This window comes from Bemisia tabaci, chromosome 4, assembly GCF_918797505.1.
Source record: "Bemisia tabaci chromosome 4, PGI_BMITA_v3".
NCBI lineage: Eukaryota > Metazoa > Arthropoda > Insecta > Hemiptera > Aleyrodidae > Bemisia > Bemisia tabaci.
Window position 1 is genome coordinate 55,801,586 of NC_092796.1, and position 17,574 is coordinate 55,819,159.

General features: G+C 39.0%; 1 long non-coding RNA gene across 1 annotated transcript; it reads left to right on the top strand.

The window, feature by feature from the left end:
• The first annotated feature begins 11,120 nt into the window (after window positions 1–11,120).
• Window positions 11,121–16,499, top strand: LOC109039322 (uncharacterized). The gene is made up of 2 exons (XR_011899809.1): window positions 11,121–11,765; window positions 13,337–16,499. It is a non-coding gene; the product is annotated as an uncharacterized lncRNA (long non-coding RNA).
• The last annotated feature ends 1,075 nt before the right edge of the window (window positions 16,500–17,574 follow it).

The window sequence follows — 17,574 nt, forward strand, 5'->3', positions numbered from 1 at the left end:
GTTTCCTTTTAGGGGACGCAACTAAAATTTCCGCAAATTTTTTTTCAGAAAAGTAAAGAGAAAAAAAAAAAAAAAAAAAAAAAAAAAAACAAGTGGCTAACAATGGTTCCTCACCTTCACGTGGTGTTGGCTGTTTTTACTAAGTGGGAACCGTCCATTTTAAGATATAGTCTATTTCTTGCCCTGCCATTATTATTCTACAAGTTAATTGTGGAGTGAGAATTTCATAATGTTTTCTATGAAATCTTCAAAATATAGTGATAAAAAATTTGCAACTACTACAAAATCGGCTCGCGAAGCGAGCCGAATGTCACTCGCGTAGCGAGTGACCGGGGGTCCAGGGGGCGTAGCCCCCGGCTAGGCGTGACGGGCGCGCGAAGCGCGCCCAGAACGGCTAGTAAAACAAACAGCTTCATCGTTATTTCCCTCGTTCCGCGGTTCGGTCGGCTTTGATGTCCAATTCCATCGGATCCGACGGACCGAACTCCGGATTGCGATTGACGGACGCGCCGCGCCGCGCGCCGTGAATCAAACGCCCTTCTCCAATTGCATCACAGGGTACGTTACAGGGTGTTCCGAAAGTAAATGCCTAAAATTAAGATATTGGATCCTACACTGAAAAGAAATTCTCGGCGTTTTTACCAAGGTCCGTTGGTACCTTTACCATCTCACTTTTTTTACCAATTATTGGTAATTTTACCAAGACAGACTAGTAAGCTTCCCTAAAAACCGGTATTTTTACTGTTTTTTTCAGGTAAGAATACCACTTTTATTGGTAATCAATTCCCGGTAACTTTGCCATTTTATCCGGTAATTTTACCACAGTCGATAAAAAATATTGGCACTTTTACCAAGGTCCAGTAAAATTACCGAGAAAGTTCAACAATTTTACCGAGATTTCTCGGAAAAATTACCAATTCCATAAATGGTAATTTTACCGAGAAAAAATTGGGATCAAATAGAACCCTGAATTCTTGGTAATTTTACACTTCTCTTAGTAAATACACCGAGATTTTTTTTCAGTGTATTGCAGACACTGTATAGGGGTCGTTCGAGTATTGCGTAACGCACTAAGGAGGGAGGGGGGGGGGGGTCAAGCACAGCGCTACGTGACAAATCCGAGTCGGGGTCGCTGGGGGAAAAAAAAAAACTTTAAAAAACGTGCAAAAACTTGAATATCCTTTGAAGGTCTCTTTGATGTAGGTAAAAAATCAAAATCGGACAAAACAATCGCGTGGGTTTGAAACGCTCAAATGTAGGTTTGTTCACAACATTTTCCTAAATTTCCCTTGGCGAATTCCCCTATTTAGGCTTTTCTCACGTCCTTTCTGCTACGCTACGGAGGAACATACTCCATTGTAAAAGTTGCAAAACTGACGCAAACTATTTAATTTTTTCAAGAGTATGACAAAGCGATTCATTTCCAAAACTTACTTTTACGTAATCAGAGGAAAAATCATTGAAATTTTGAGGTTCAACTTTCCAACGATTCCCTGATTAAAACAGAATTTGCGAAGTTGAGATGTAGTTACGTTATTTCGTCTTGAAAACGACGAAAAGCCCGACTATAACCCCTGTTTTCTTGGTACATAATGCAATACACCGACGCCGAGGACCCTCCCGAAAACACAACTTACGAACCACTGCAAGAATCTCCTGAAAAGCCTCATTATACCCTCAACTGCGCCGAGATTAGAGAGGGCTCGACAAAGGGCGACAGACCAATTCCTATGATAATACTCGGTGGCGACACAAAATGGGTCCGCGCGGTAAATCTACTTTAGAAACGGGCCGGCTCCTTATGATTAATCTTCCAGACTAAAAAAAAAATGAAAAAAATGAAAAGAAAAGCATTGCACGCTGGAGAAGCTTTCGGGGCCGGGAAGGTGGTTTGAGCAACAAAGCATGAAAACCTACGAAGGCAGCGTGGAGGAGGGGTGCAACGGTGGCGGGGGGAGGGGAGGGGTTGAAGGTGGATGGCAGAACAATAAAACTGGTGAAGAGCGCGATGGGATCCTGTTTCGTGGGCAGTCCGCCGTGAAACGGTGGAACGCTGCCCCCCGGGCCAGGGGTCCAGGGCCCTCGGCGCGGAGGCGGGGGTGCCACGTTTTGGGATATAATCTGCCCTCTTCCAGGGCCCGCGTCCCAAGGTCACAGGTGTAAGAGCAGAACTGTTCAAGTAGGTGCAAGAATGTTCGGACGAATTTAACACAAAATCAGCCTACCTGCATTTCACGATGTCTGGTTACCCCTAGTTCTAATTTTTTTTCTTTTCAAGGAAAAGTGAGCTAGTGAGAAACATAGAGTCTCACTGGAAAAAAAAAAAACACATTGGATCTAGAGTCCAGACTCTTAAAAACATCGACAAGAAAAAATACTCTTGATTCAATCAGATTTAAGCTTAAATCAAGAGTCTTTTTTCTTGTCAATGTTTTCAAGAGTCTGGACTCAAGATCCAATGTGTTTTTTTTCCCAGTGCTTCAAACTATCCCTGAATTTTTCCGAGAGAGTGGAGAATATGCTCACTTCAAAGTAAGATGTAAGTAGCCTTGTCTTTTTACAAAAAAATGAAACAAGATAAAAAAACTAGGCGATGTCTGATAAACTTATCAGACATTAGAGATCCTAGTCTTGGTACTGTCACTCATTAGTGCTCAATTTTTTTACTGTAATTGGACGTAATTCTGTCAAACGGAACTATGTGCATTATGACGTGAGCCCTACTATGCACATATTCTTATGGGTCTCAGGGCTCATGTCTTAATGCACATAGTTCCGTTTGATAGAAATACATCCAATTGAGAACTGTTGAAATTTTCTGCCTTGCTTTCCCTGCAAAGTATAGTGTTGACCCAGCTTCGTTCAGGGTGTCTACTAAGACAGGCTGGCCAAAAATCAGTACTTTTACAGTACTTTTCCAGTCCATTCCCAAGAAATTTAGTACCTCCTTATAAGAGAAATTCAATACTTTTTCAGTACTTCCAATTGACGAAATTCGAACATTTTCAAAAATTTGAATTTCTCGCTCGAATTGCGACAAAAATGCCAAAAATTCCGGACCTTCTCGCGAAATTCCGCACTTTTTAAGCACTTCCGGACCGCCTTTAAAAAATCAGTATTATATCAGAACTTTCCGGAATTCCGGACTTGTAGACACCCTGTCGTTACATCCAGATCGAGCAGAACTTTTCGGTGTTTTTTGTTGCTTGTTAATTATATTTTGCTGGTATACAGTTTGAAATCATCAAAACACGGCTCGGTGCGACTAGCGCAACTGACCCACTACGTTGAATTTGGAGTAGTTTTGGCAATGCTTGAGGCTTAAAGGAATCACGAAGCCCTCAAGGAGGATTTGGGTTCCACTTGGCAACGGATATGAGTGAGAGTCCCTTCACCTGACGAGTCCCGCGCTGCCTCTTGGGTTCCCATCAACCTGTGACGGGCCACGGGCGCGGGCGGGCGACGACGACGAGGACAGGAGTTGTAGGTGCTCAGTGCGTATGGGTATGGGTTTACACGGAGACCCACAGGAAGCCTCCTACGTACGCTGCAACTAGTCCGCGACGCCACGCACTTTCAAAGACTTCAACAACGCTCCCGTATGCTATTTGGGGAAAACACCTGTATGCAGTATCGCATATTGCCAAATATCTCACCATAAAAAATTCATTTCTTAGAAAAAGAGGGAGTATCGATAAGGGTCATTTTTGACCCTACCCCCATCTCCGACTGAATTTCCTCAACTCTACAATTTTTTACTCGTTGAGGTTCTATACACTGAAAAAAAGTTACGCTATATGGCGCGATTCCCATGGAGCAGTGCGGGCCTTTACCAATGGATACATTAGTAACATACCCGATGCAAAACGACGGGAACACTACTAACGTGGTGAACGCTCTTTCATGAAGTTGATCAGTTTATGTTAACATACCAATGTACCTATTTCGACTGAGAGCCGTCTTCAGGATGTAGTTGAAAAATTACTATTACAAGCATTTAGGCTAATCAATCATAGTGCCTAGTAAATATTAAATAGATGCAAAATCCAAAAATACGATACGTAAAAGAAAAATTACAAGTTTTTCAGAAAATCGGTCGGTATCGTAATTTTTAGAAAACCTGGCATCGTTCGAGTGTTCACACGTCGTTTTTCCTAGGCGAGGCAGAACGAACCGAGCCGCCGACGCGAACAAACGCTCTTGATTCTACGGTTACCGGGTCGAGCCACTTTTTAAATGGGCCAAGCGCGGCGGGCGACGCGACGGGATCTCTTCCGCGCGACGTAGACGACGTCGTGGTGCGTTTGCGTAAGCGGGAGGACGTCCTGACAGAGGACACAATAATCGTCATAGTGCTCCGCATCTTGTCGTCATCGTGGGCGATACTGGACGCGCTAGGCGTCCTGGGTTCTCGATTATGTTGTTTACGGACACGCTCTATGACAGAGCCTTCATTTGCATTCGAAAAGGGTGGCCTGAAGGCTCATTGACGCCCCCAAGTTAGTTTTGAACACTCCGGACCGTGTAATTAGAAATGTGGATTATTCGAGTATCACGTATCTAGCGCACTCGGTAGTGTCTGAGGATGAGCTTTTTCGTTAGGGTGCGTTTTGGTGGATAGGATAGGATGGGTTGATTTCCCCCAAGAATCTCATACGCGGTTTCAAAAATATCCAAAAAAGCTGATGGAATTTCACTGAAATTAACCTAAGAACTGTCACAAAAAGGCAGTTGGACTACATTGAGCAATTAGGAAGTAGGAAATACAATTTCGGGCTCATAGTTTAGAAACAACGTATGTTCCACCAGCTTCCCTTGCGCATAAGTGTTTCTACGGATGAGCCAGAAATTTTAGTTACGAATTGCAAAATGTGGTACAAATTGCCCCCTATCCTTATCTGATGGTGCCCCAGTTCTTTCTCCAATAAAAAAGGGGGCTGTTTATGATAGGTCCTTACTTGTGGAGATCAGACAGGGTCTAATGATGAATGGTACCTCGTCTCATTCTCAGCGAGATTATTTTGCTACCAATAGGAGAAATGAAATGGGAAGATAGAGAAGTTTAGAACTTCTTGAAAAAAGAAGGGAAAAAAACCATACCTGACAAGAGATTTTGAGGTTTTTTGCAGGACAGGAATAGGGATGAAGAGCTGATAAGATTAAGGCTAGGAGTTTTGCATTGCATTAAAATTACTCAAAAGGATACCAAAAAAATGTGGAGAAAAGCTTTACATGATATTTAAATGATGATCAGGATTGTTTATACGATGACTTTCGAAATTTTCCTCTACGTTAAGATTCCGACTTAAAAATGCCTTCACTCGTAGTCCAATGCTTTCAAAATATCGTTGGTACAAGGTTTTATGGAAAAGATAATTGTCAAAAAATGATGTTTTGAGGCTGGTTATGTAATTAAAACGGCCAGGGGTAAAAAATCGCATCGGGTGCTCCTCACTTCCGTTTCAGGGAAATCAATAGCGGCGGCATTTCCTGAGGGGTGCGAGAACCTTGACCTTTCATCTTTCCCCGTGATAACAGCGGGTGGCATTCACTGGATTAAAATTTGCTCGCAGAGGCATTTTAAAATTGGAGGAACATCCGCTCATAACGAGGTTTTTCACGCGAGATCCGAGATCGGATTGAGCAGGGCTGAGAAGCGTACAGATTAACGGAGCGGAAACCCCTAATGAGAAGGCCACGCTTAGTTGCCGAATAGTTCCATCGAAAAGGCGCAAAAGGGGAAAAAGTGTCGTCCAGTGCGTATTTTATCATCCAGGAAAATTCAGTAAAATGCACTGCGGGCTGATTATTGAAATTGATGAACAAAGAGGACGAAAAGAATATGGAGGGATCCTATTGGTGGAAGTGGGCGGTTGCAATGGACAAACGAGTTTGATAATAGACTAACTAACCCACGTGAGACGCCCCATAGAAAAACCCCATAGAAATCACCCATTTCAACCAATGGGATCGCTCCATACTCCCTATATCTTCTTTGTCTATAGATTTGTCGATCAATTTCAATAATCAGCCCGCTGGGGATTGCGCACTTAGGAATTTTCAACAGTGTACAAGATGGGACAGTATCTGGTACCGAAACGGTGTGAGGAAAAACTGACGGTGATGGATATTGAAGGCATAGAAACACAATATCTCAACAACATGTGCTCATGATTTCCACAAACTGATGTGAATTACAGCTGAGATCTACTTTTCGAATATGGACAGCCATATAAGCGGAAAACCTCGGCATCAGGCAGGGCGTTTCTCTCCCAAGAGAGAGGAACATGGAGCAGGAGAAAAAAAGGTTTTAACGATCAGACTAGACAGGCTGGCCGCTAATAAAAGAAAAATTAATATTTTAATGTCCACGCGAACGCGGCTCATAAGAAAACACTCGGTTCAATGCAGTTAAATGAGTCATTATTCCGCTTCCAAGCATCACAGCTGCAATGTTTATAAGGATTATTCTCAAAACGGGTGGGTTTTGATTGGACGTAGATGGGAGGTTCAGGAGTGGGATGTAAAAGGAAAAAAAAACCTTGAGACACTGTAGGTAGACTAGATTAGGTTTTTTTTCAGAGCTGATCGTAGGAGAAGTGTGATAAAAAATTGTAGGATATGAAATCATTATCCTTTGTTCGGCCTTACGTGAAAGCGTTCAAGAGTGTAGTTGAAGCGCTGGGTGCAGAAGGGCATTTCTGGCTTGCGGTGTCTCAAAATCTCTGCTAATGTTTCATCCATTATGACAAAAGCAAATGTATGTGCATATAATTCGTTGAAACTTTTACTGAATTTCTCGATGATTTTACGATGCTGAAACCGTAACATTTCAGAAAATTCACCCAATAGTTTCCTCACTAAAACATATACTAAAAGTGGAGATTTTGAAACACCACAACCGAGTAATGCGCTTTCTGCACCCAACGCCTTAATTACATCGGGGAGAATTTCATTTTTTTGTCTTTAAAAAATAGATTTTGGACTGGGAGCACTCTGTATTTGTTCAAAAACTTTGTGTTTTAAATTTCAGCGAAAAATCCAAAGATCGCGTGTTATGATCGAGAATCTGCACAAATTCACTCTAATTTAGAGAGGAAACTACTGGGTGAATTTTCAGCGGAACAAGATTTTTCGGTTTCGGCTACTCATAATGAGAAAACAAAAGTTGAGCTATTAGCCGATTTTAAATTATGCAATGATTGAAACTCAGTTTTTTACTCAGTTGCGACTCTCTTGTTTTTTATTCTTATTTAAGTATGTTCTTTCCCTTGCACTGGACTGTTGGTCGAAACGTTTGCTTGTCCACCACGTTAGGGTAAAATCGTAGATATATTAACATCCACTCGCACATTATTTATTTAATTAAAGCATGGCCTGAGTCGGTATCATTGCATATATTTATAAAATCGGCATAGAGCTCAACTTTTGTTTTCAGCGCAATGTAATACAAAAAAAGGACACAGAATACTACTCTAAACTAAGCATAATCATCCATCGACCACGCTCTTCCTTAAAACGAGCCAAGAAAACGCCATGCTAAAGTAGGTTAAAAGACAACCCTATCTCTCGAAAGGGCCATTGGGTGGAATTTAGGGCGAAATTACTAGTGCAGAGTACCCGGTCGAGTTACAGCCGCACAGTGGATCGAGTCAATAGGAGAGGTCGGACAAAAGTTGGAAACTTTAAAAGCTCATAACTCCGTTTCTACAAAACTTTGAGGTCCTGGAAGTGGCTATATTGGTTTTTTCGTAAAATTTTCTTCTGTGAGCACCCCTTAAAATTTAAAATATTCCAAAATAAACATCAAATTTTGCAGTTCCAGTCAAAATTTTCATGTCCGACCTCTCTAATTGACTCGATCCACTGTGTGCCGTGCCCGCATTTACATAGTTAGTCGGAAGTTCGGCGAATTCGGTCGGGAAGGAGGCGCCGCGCCGGGCGGCAGTCCGCAACACGTGAACTTGAAAAGCGCCAGCAATGATTGAGGGGAACGCCAACGCTAAGTTCAGTAATGATGGTACCGGCACGCTAACTCTGTTGCCGGACGAATCAGAAATACGTCGTACTGCGCTCTGAAAAAAAAACCGTATGAACGTTCGAACGTTGTAAAATTTCTTCCGATAAAATGAGAATTTTCCAACTGACTTGAGGATATTTTCCCGGGAAAGTATCGGAAAATTTCACGCGTGGTTAAATCTAACATATCTGACAATTTTAAAGTTGATGAATTGTAATTTTTTTCAAAAATAAACATTTTATCGGAAGAAATTCGGCGACGTTGGAATGTCAGTGCGACGTTCTTTCTCATCACGGTAGCGTATGGGAACGAATAATAGAGGACAGTGGCGAGGCGAGAATGATCGATTGTCGATATTTCTCCATTTGAAGCTGTGGTAAAGAATCGATTATTAAGGTGTTCGTTGCGAACACCCTGTTTATCGACCCTAATCCATAGGTTTAAATGGCAGATAAATCGATATATCGCAAAGCACGTCACGCTACTGATACAGGAGCAAAACGGTGGGTGAATGGACCGAACGGCACTGTTGCAGCTATGGAGTGTGTGGGAAAACTAAGTCCCCGGGTGATGACGTGCTACTTGCAGGCGTTGGGTATTACACTCGTGCAGTTTTGATGGCCGAGCATTGTCATTTTAACTAACATATTCATGGAGCTCAATGTACACAAAACAGACACGCTCTTTTTCTCTTCGTTCGAGGTGTACCAATTTCAGCGACCCATCCGAACCTATATCGCGTGGCGTGGAGTCCATTGCTTCGTGTGCTATGCAGTGCGCACGGTATCGAAATATTTTGGGAATCCTGCGCTGGTTACGCGATTGGTGAAAAAGATTTAAAAAAAGTAACTTTGGCGAATTCAAAATTATCCCGTCCGAAAAATCACTTACTTGCGCCTCACGATGCCTCACAATTAATTGGACTGCATTTTGCAATTTGGAACTATAAATTTTGGCCCATCTGAAAAAACGCTTGTGTGCATAGGGAAACTAATGGCACATACGTTGTTTTTAAACCGGGCTAGAATTTATAGTTCCAAATTGCAAAATGCAGTCCAATTTAGGATTTTGTGCAACAGCTGGCAACTTCATGAAATACTGTTCTTACCTGAAACAGAGTAGAAAAGAAATTAAGGATTATTAAAAGTCACTGTAATCAATACGTTTATTCTGTAAATTAACAAGTAAAAACAAATTTTTGAAATTAATGGGACTGCTATTGACACACTTTTGTAACAGTGCGATTGTTAGTAATAAATGGGCCAGTTGCGCTGTTAACAGAATCGTGTTTGGATGCTTGATTCTTGTAGAAAGGCTAAATATAAGCAGATCTGTCCAAACAGCAACTTTCTACGTTGAATATTAACCGATATATCGTCCTTTGAAAAGTCGGGTTTTTGACGTCATCCACCGCGGTAGTATGTGTAAAATGGTATGTACTACCGCGGTGGATGACGTCATAAATCGAGTTTTTCAAGGCGCGCTATCTCGGTTAATATTGAAGTAGATTGGAAAGTTGCCGTTTGTACAGATCTTATTGTTTTTAGTTGATCTGCAAGAGTAAAGCACTGATACACGATTCCGTGACCAGCGCAACTGACCCATTCGCTCAAAAATCATGATTGATGCATTGGCAAGGTTCTACTTTACTTCAGAAGTTGGCTGACGGGGGAGGGGGAACGGACCACTAGACAAGGTACGAATTTAAGCAATCTGATACATGTTTCTTCTTAACCAGAATTTCACGTAGAACACGATTCGCACAACGAAAATCACTGAAACCAACTCCTAACGAAGATATTAAAGTTTTTATTTCACATTGGTTACGAGAAATGTTTATACGGCGTTCTTCCTAAGCACGGCAGAGTTGCGATGGTCACAGAATCGTGTTTCGATGCTTGATTCTTGTAGATCAGCTAAAAATAATACCATCCAAACTCTCTACGTTCAATATTAGCCGAGATATCGCCTTTTAAAAAGCCGGATTTTGACGTCATCCACCGCGGTGGTGACACCCTTGGTTTCTTCCACCTCGCTTTTATCAGTCAGTGATGCACTGGTTACTCAGCGTGATACTTGGATGAAAGCAAGGTGAAAAAACCAAGGGTGTCACCACCGCGATGGATGACATCAAAAACCTGTCTTTTCAAAGGGCGATATCTCTGTTAATATTGAACGTAGAAAGTTGCAGTTTGGACGGATCTTATTATTTTTAGCTGACCCACAAGAATTCAAGCATAAAACCACGATTTTGTGACCAACGCAACTGAACCATTTACCGGGAAAATAGTGAATATGTTCTCCCAAAATTTTCAGACGATTTTGCACGCAATTAAATGTAAATATCTGCAAATTTAAAGGAAAAACATGCATAAATGTCGTAAAAAATACATGCTTTATCAAGAGAAACTTGGCAACTCTTGAATTTTCGTGCAGCGTTCTTCCTTAGCACGGCAGAATTCAAGCCGAGTCGATTACAATCAAGAAATGCCTTGAAGGAGGAGTGGATTCTAGATTTTTCCTATGTGATTTATGTTGTTTTTGAGTCATTTAAACACTTGAATTCATATGTGATGCACCCGTGGCAAGGGTTCGTGACGACCCACACCTACGCAAAAGAGGGAGGCACGCTTGTAATGAAAAAATTTTTCGGGGGGGGGGGGGGGGTGTGGAGGTAAGTGACATCTAGGACAAAGGGAGAAGAAGAGGTCAAAGGTCGGGAAAAATGGGTTCGTAATTCATGGACGAACCCTCACTACTTTTCAGCAAAAAAAGGAAAGTTGTGAAAAGTGAGAGATGAATTAATCCGGGAAATCCAGGTACCCTCATTAATTATTGTAATAATTGGACGTATTTCTATCAAACGGAACTACGTGCATTATGACGTGAGCCCTGTTATGGACATATTTCGTATGGGTCTCAGGGCTAATGTCTTAACGCACATAGTTCCGTTTGATAGAAATACATCCAATTAGTTTTCAGTTCAATGAAGACATTTTCTTTTGTGAGCTTGCACTGACCTTTCACCTGGGAAACCCGAAATTAGGGATATTTTGGAAATCGAAGCCACTCTTTTGTTTTCGAGAACAACAAGGAAAACTTTGGAGACCTCGAGGGCTCGGAACTTCTGGTACTTTGGTCAGTCGAAGTCGCGCAGCCGTAGGGGTTGAACTTGAGCGTAGAGGATAATCAATCGGAAGTATATTTTATCGGAAATATATTCATCTCGGGACCGCGAGTGATAGTCGTGTGATTCAAGTGCATTACCATCAGTGTAGTTTCGTGTGCAGTACTTTATTTTCGTGTTCCGTACTTTATTATTAAAATTTTTCTCAGTGAATTGTTCCGTGAATTTAGAAGGTGCTGTGAATAGTTGAACAAGTTTCGTGTCCGGTACTTTAGTTTCGTGTTCGGTACTTTATTTTCGTGTTCGGTACTTTATTATTAAAATTATTCTCTGTGAACTATTTCGTAAATATAGAAGGTGCAGTGAATAGTTGAAAAACCTTACTATCCGAAAGTTTTCTATCCGCCGAAAGTTTTAGTCTGCAAGCCTCTACTTTTTCCGTCCAGTGCGATAGTTTGCCGTGTTTTACAATAAGTGGAAGTAGTGTTTGTCACTCGTGTCGGTTGTCATCGTGCGAATTTTCGGTAGTGTCTTTTCAGTGATATTTCTGTGAAATTTGATTTGAGGATATAGTTTCGGAAGTCAATTTGCTCACGTGTATTCCTCAGCGTTGATTCGGTAAGTCGCTTGATGTCATCAACAAAATGTTTTTTTTTTTCTTTTCTTTTTTTTTACGAGAGAAGTGTGGTTACATTTAATATCGGTGACTTAAGTGTGAAACCACGTATTTCCAGTAAATTTTATGCTACCATTTTATTTTTCGAGGAAAATTAAGTCGACTGTTTGGCTTGATATCTTTACAGAACACTGAAAAAAAAACACATTGGATCTAGAGTCAAGACTCTTGAAAACATTGACAAGAAAAAATACTCTTGATTCAATCGGATTTTTGCTTGAATCAAAAGGAAATCCGCTGAAATTAAGAGGCTTGGTTCTTGATCTAAGCTAGATTTGATTGAATCAAGAGTACTTTTTCTTGTCGATGTTTTTAAGAGTCTCGACTCTAGATCCAATGTGTTTTCTTTCCTGTGAATATTTTGCTAAAAGAGAGGAAAAATCGAGGTAGTTTTCAAGGAATAAGTTGACTAGTTTTACCAAGAAAAAATAAAGTGTAACAGGAGGTCCGGGACGTCGCAGACGGAGATAGGTGGTTTCGCACTTCGGCCATCGATATTTCATTTGAGAATCCCTGTGGGCGATAATCTTTTGATTTTCTCGAGATTTTTTTCACAATCAGTGGAGTTATCGAGGTATTCTGCGTATTGAAATATGTTGCAATTTTTTGCATTTGCGAATTACCTAACTTCTTCATAAATCGATGGCCAAAGTGGAAAATCATGCATTTCTATTGTGGTGTCATAAAATTTTCACCTTTATTTTATTTTTTCGAAAAGAAACAAGCAAACTTCATAGCTTGAAATTTATACAAAGTATTCTGCAAAAATTGAAAAAAAATCACGGAAGTTTTAAAGAAATTAGGTAGACCGTTCCCCCGAGAAAAAATGAAGTATGACAGAAAATCTGTTGAGTAGCAGACGGAAACGCGTGTTTCTACACTTAAGGTGATTCGATGGACGCGATATTTTGTGTCAGAACGGCATGCGATATATCGCATCAATTGGTTCCATTTTTTCAGTGTTCGTCATTTTTCTCCAATTTTGAGATCGCGATTCTGTTGTCAGGAGACTAAAGCACTCACTTACCAATTTTAACAAAGAAATTCAACGTACTAAAGGCGTGGTTTTTTTAGAGAGAAAACATCGCATTCGATACTGATATCGAAACTGCACTCGAATGCGATATTTTCTCTCTAAAAAAACCACGCCTTTATTACGTTGAATTTCTTTGTTAAAATCGGTAAGCGAGTGCTTTAGTCTCCTGACAACAGAATTGCGATCTCAAAATTGGAGAGGAATGACGAGTAGCTGAAAAAATGGAACCAATGAATGCGATATATCGCATGCCTTTCTGACACTAAATATGGCGTCCATCAAATCTCCTTAAGTCGTCGATATGAAAATGTTTAATCGTTGAAAATTGATTATTATTGAATACATTATGTGAGAATATTGTAATTTTGTGGTAAAAAAAGCAGTTTTATTCCATTATTTTTCAACATTATTTCAATTTATTTGTTAAGCTGTTCCATATACTAGACAATTAATTAAATTAATTTTTTTTCTTTGCAGCCAACATTTGAGAAGGCGATGAACGAGGATGGAAATCTTCACCCTACGCATCAGAGCTGTTCCTGACCTTGCAGATCATCGCTTCTTCACGGTAAGATCTCTCAAGCTTCCTCCTATTTCGAAAATTAAGGTGATTCGATGAACGCCATATTTTGTGACAGAACGGCATGCGATATATAGCATCGATAAGTTCCATTTTTCCGGCGACTCGTCATTTTTCTCGAATTTTGAGATCGCAATTCCATTGTCAGGAGACTAAATAATTCACTTATCAATTTTGATGAACAAATTCAAAGTATTAAAGGCGTGAGGAAAATAGAGGAAAAATACTGCATTCGAATGCGATATTTTGTCTCATAAAAAAAACCCACGACTTCATTACGATGAATTTGTTTGTCAAAATTTGGTAGGTGAATTCTTTAGTCTCCTGACAACAGAATTGCGATCTCAAAATTCGAGAAAAATTACGAGTAGCTGAAAAAATGAAACCAATCGACGCGATATTTCGCATGTCGTTCTGGCACAAAATATGGCGTTCATTGAATCACCTCAACTTCTAATGAATCGGTTACTGTCAATAATTTCAATTTTTGAAATGGGCTGCTAAAAAATTTGAGGGGCTTGGAGGACAAGGCGCATAAGTGCAGTTTTTGAAAAAGTTGAGATTTTAATGATTTCAAGTAAAACTAGTCTAAGTGCATATTTTGTGAAAAATTCCCTCTCAAATTTCAATTTTTAAGCTTCAAAAAGTCAGTTTGAACTTTCTTTCCGCCATAAGGATCCGTGTAATTTTGAGACTTCAAACACATATTTCTCGATAATGATTTCAAGTAAAACTAGTCTTAGTGCATATTTTGTGAAAAATTCCCTCTCAAATTTCAATTTTTAAGCTTCAAAAAGTCAGTTTGAACTTTCTTTCCGCCATAAGGATCCATGTAATTTCGAGACTTCAAACACATATTTCTCGAGGTAGCAAAAACTGCACTTACGCGCTTTGTCCTACAAGCCCCTCATTCTTCCTCAACGCTGATCATCGCCGCTGTCATCATTCGGGCGATTTTAGGTAGAATCAACTTAACTACATTTCGTCGCTCCTCTGACGTAAGGGCGTAACTTGATTTCTACGTGACCCCTGTGCTCCGTATAACTCTATGCTTTCTAAGGCTCATGCAAAAATCTAGATACGCCCTTACGTCAGAGGAGCGACGATTTGACGGTGCTTAGTTTTTCCTGATGTTCTGTTTCTGTAATACTGCAGAACTACGGAACATAATGCCTTGAAACTGTCTTATTTTTCCAAGATTCTGCAGAATAAACTATTCACTGAATTCGCTACGACAGGATTCAGCTTCATTTTTTGTCATTTCCCGGACGAAGAAACGTAACTCCATTCCAAAGTTGTCAAATTGATTCAAAGAATTCAATTTTTCACAAACACGAGAAAGCGTAATCTTTATCCAAAATTTATTTTCGTTTTTCATGAGATCAGCGGAAAAATCAGTGAAATGTACAATTAATACCTAACATTTTCCTTTACAAATTCAAATTTACGAGGCGAAATCTGGCAACGATGAAATGGACCACATTTTGCAAAAAGGAACCACTATTTCTGGCTCATTTTAGAAACAACGTATATGCCATTGGTTTCCCTGTGCAGAACGGTGGTTTTATGGGAGAGTCAGAAATAGTGGTTCCTTATTGCAAAATGTAATCCAAATGTAGTTATGTTCTTTCGTGGGAGGTAACGACGAATTGGACTGCATTTTGCAATTTGGAACTATAAATTCTGGCTCATCTGAAAAAAAACACTTATGTGCATAGGGATACTAATGGCACATGCGTTTTTTTTAAACCGGGCCAGAATTTATAGTTCCAAATTGCAAAATGCAGTCCAATTGAGGGAGGAAAATAGATTAAAAAGCCTCCCAATGAGTGGCCCCGTTTCGTCGCTCCTCTGACGAAAGGGCGAATCTCAATTTCCTCGTGAGCCCTGGGTCACATTCAAATCCATGCTTTCTGCGGTTCATGTGAAAAGTGAGATACGTCCTAATGTCAGAGGAGCGACCTTTTTTGAAACCCGGGGATTTCATTCGTACGTGACCGAAATGAAACCTTATGATGAGACAAGCCTCCGGTAAAAATTTTAGCTTGAGGATACGTTTGGTTTTGGACAGTGGCGTGGCGTGAATTGCGATGTATCGATTCTCATGCCATTTAAAGCTATGGTAAAGAATCGATTATTAAGGTGTTCGCTGCGAACACCCTGTCTATCGATCCTTTTTCATAGGTTTAAATGGCATGACAATCGATATATCGCAATTCACGCCACGCCATTGGTTTTGGAGCTACAGCGTTGCAAAGTTTGCATGTTTGAGTCTTAAAAATCTTCATATTTTTGAAGAATTTCTTCCAAAAGCCAATTTCAAAGTAATGTAAGTAACAAGTAATGTAAGTTTCAAGTAAACATGACGCGTAACTGAAAAATTATAAGAAAATCCGTAGTAAAAGTTTCAAATTGTGGATGAGCCGTTAATAGCAGTACAACGTTGCAAAAATTACATTCTTGCCCTTTAAAAATACCCATTTTTTATAGTTTTGTATATTGTAGCAGTATTTGAGACATAAAATATACAATTAGAGATACTCGCAGACTCATAGTAAAATTTATATCAGTATACGATAATTTTAGGCAATGCAGCGTTGCAAAGTTTAGACGTATAGCATAGATTTAATCAGTATACGATAATTTTGGGCAATACAGCGTTGCAAAGTTTACATCTTTCATCTATGAAAATGTCTACTTTTTCTTGTTATTGTATTGGAGACAAGATACAATATGAGTTAATGGTTAATAGTGTGAAGCGAAATGTGGAGGCTTTATGTTGATCCTGGGTGACAATTGCATTAAAATAACATCGTTGCAAATTTTATCTGCTTTTCTTTTAACATTCGATTGTATAAAATTAGTTAAAAATAAGGATACTTCCAATAGTTATTTTACTTTAAAATGTAATTCCAGAGGATTTTTGGAATACAATGGATGATTCAGCATCAGCGTTGCTTTCAAGATCTGAAATATTCTGCCTAGACTTAGTTGCAAATTCAACCTTTTTTAGGTGTAATGAAGAAACTAACATAGAATATGGAGGCGTTTGGGTTTTTTTAAGTAGAAATAAATCTTGATACAGACGATACATTCATTATGCCTTAAAAAACTGAGTATGTTGAACGTAAGAATGGAAGATTTTGAAAATATTAAAGAAATAAAAAAAAAAAAAAAAATAAAAAAATAAAAAAAAATAAAAAAAAAAAAAAAAAAAAATAAAAAAAAAAAAAATGCAAAGTAAATTAAATGAACGAAAAATAATAAATACACCAACAAAACAATAAAATATAATTTAAAACCTAAATAGAATATTTAAATCACTGTTGCGTTAATGTATAAAAAACCCAGACGCCTCCTTAAGAGAGAATTTTAAAATTATTTAAATATGACTTTTGGAGGGTGAAAGTTTAAAATTGGCATCATGTTGAGGCGTTTTCTATAGATTTGAAGGCAAGACAGGACTGATACTGAAGCATCGCATGAATAAAATATTTTGAAGGAAGAAGATAAAAAACTATAAAAAATACAAAAATAAAAAAAAATGAAAAATAATGTACGGTAGAAAGTCATATAAAAATGAAAGAAAAAAATGTCAATGTAAATAAAAAAATAAGCAAAATCAAATAACTACTGGAAGCATCTTTATTTTAAAATCGTCTATTATTTATTGCTTGGAGAGAATTGTGAATAAACTTGGCGAAAGTATTATTGCAAAAACCAATTGTCACTTGGAACAGACATCAGACCTTGATATTTTGGATTGATATGAGGGATGATACCCATTGATTTTATCTTAAACTGGAAAAAAAATTTTTAAAAAAAATCATATTTCGTTGAGTTCAAAATTGTAAGCTTGGCAACGCTGTATCACTACAAATCAATCTTACATCTGCAGATAACGTTAATGGTTTATTTCATAAAAAAAAAAAAAAAAAAAAAAAAAAAACAAACAAACACTGAACTTAAAAATAAAAACATTTTTAAAGCTTATATACATAAACTTTGCAACGCTGTATCGTTAAATCTATACTTACACTCGCGGTAAAACTTTTACACAAGACTAATCTTATCATAGAATTTCAGCTAAACCACATTATCATACCTTTAGGTGGTCAATAAGTTCGTTTTTTAA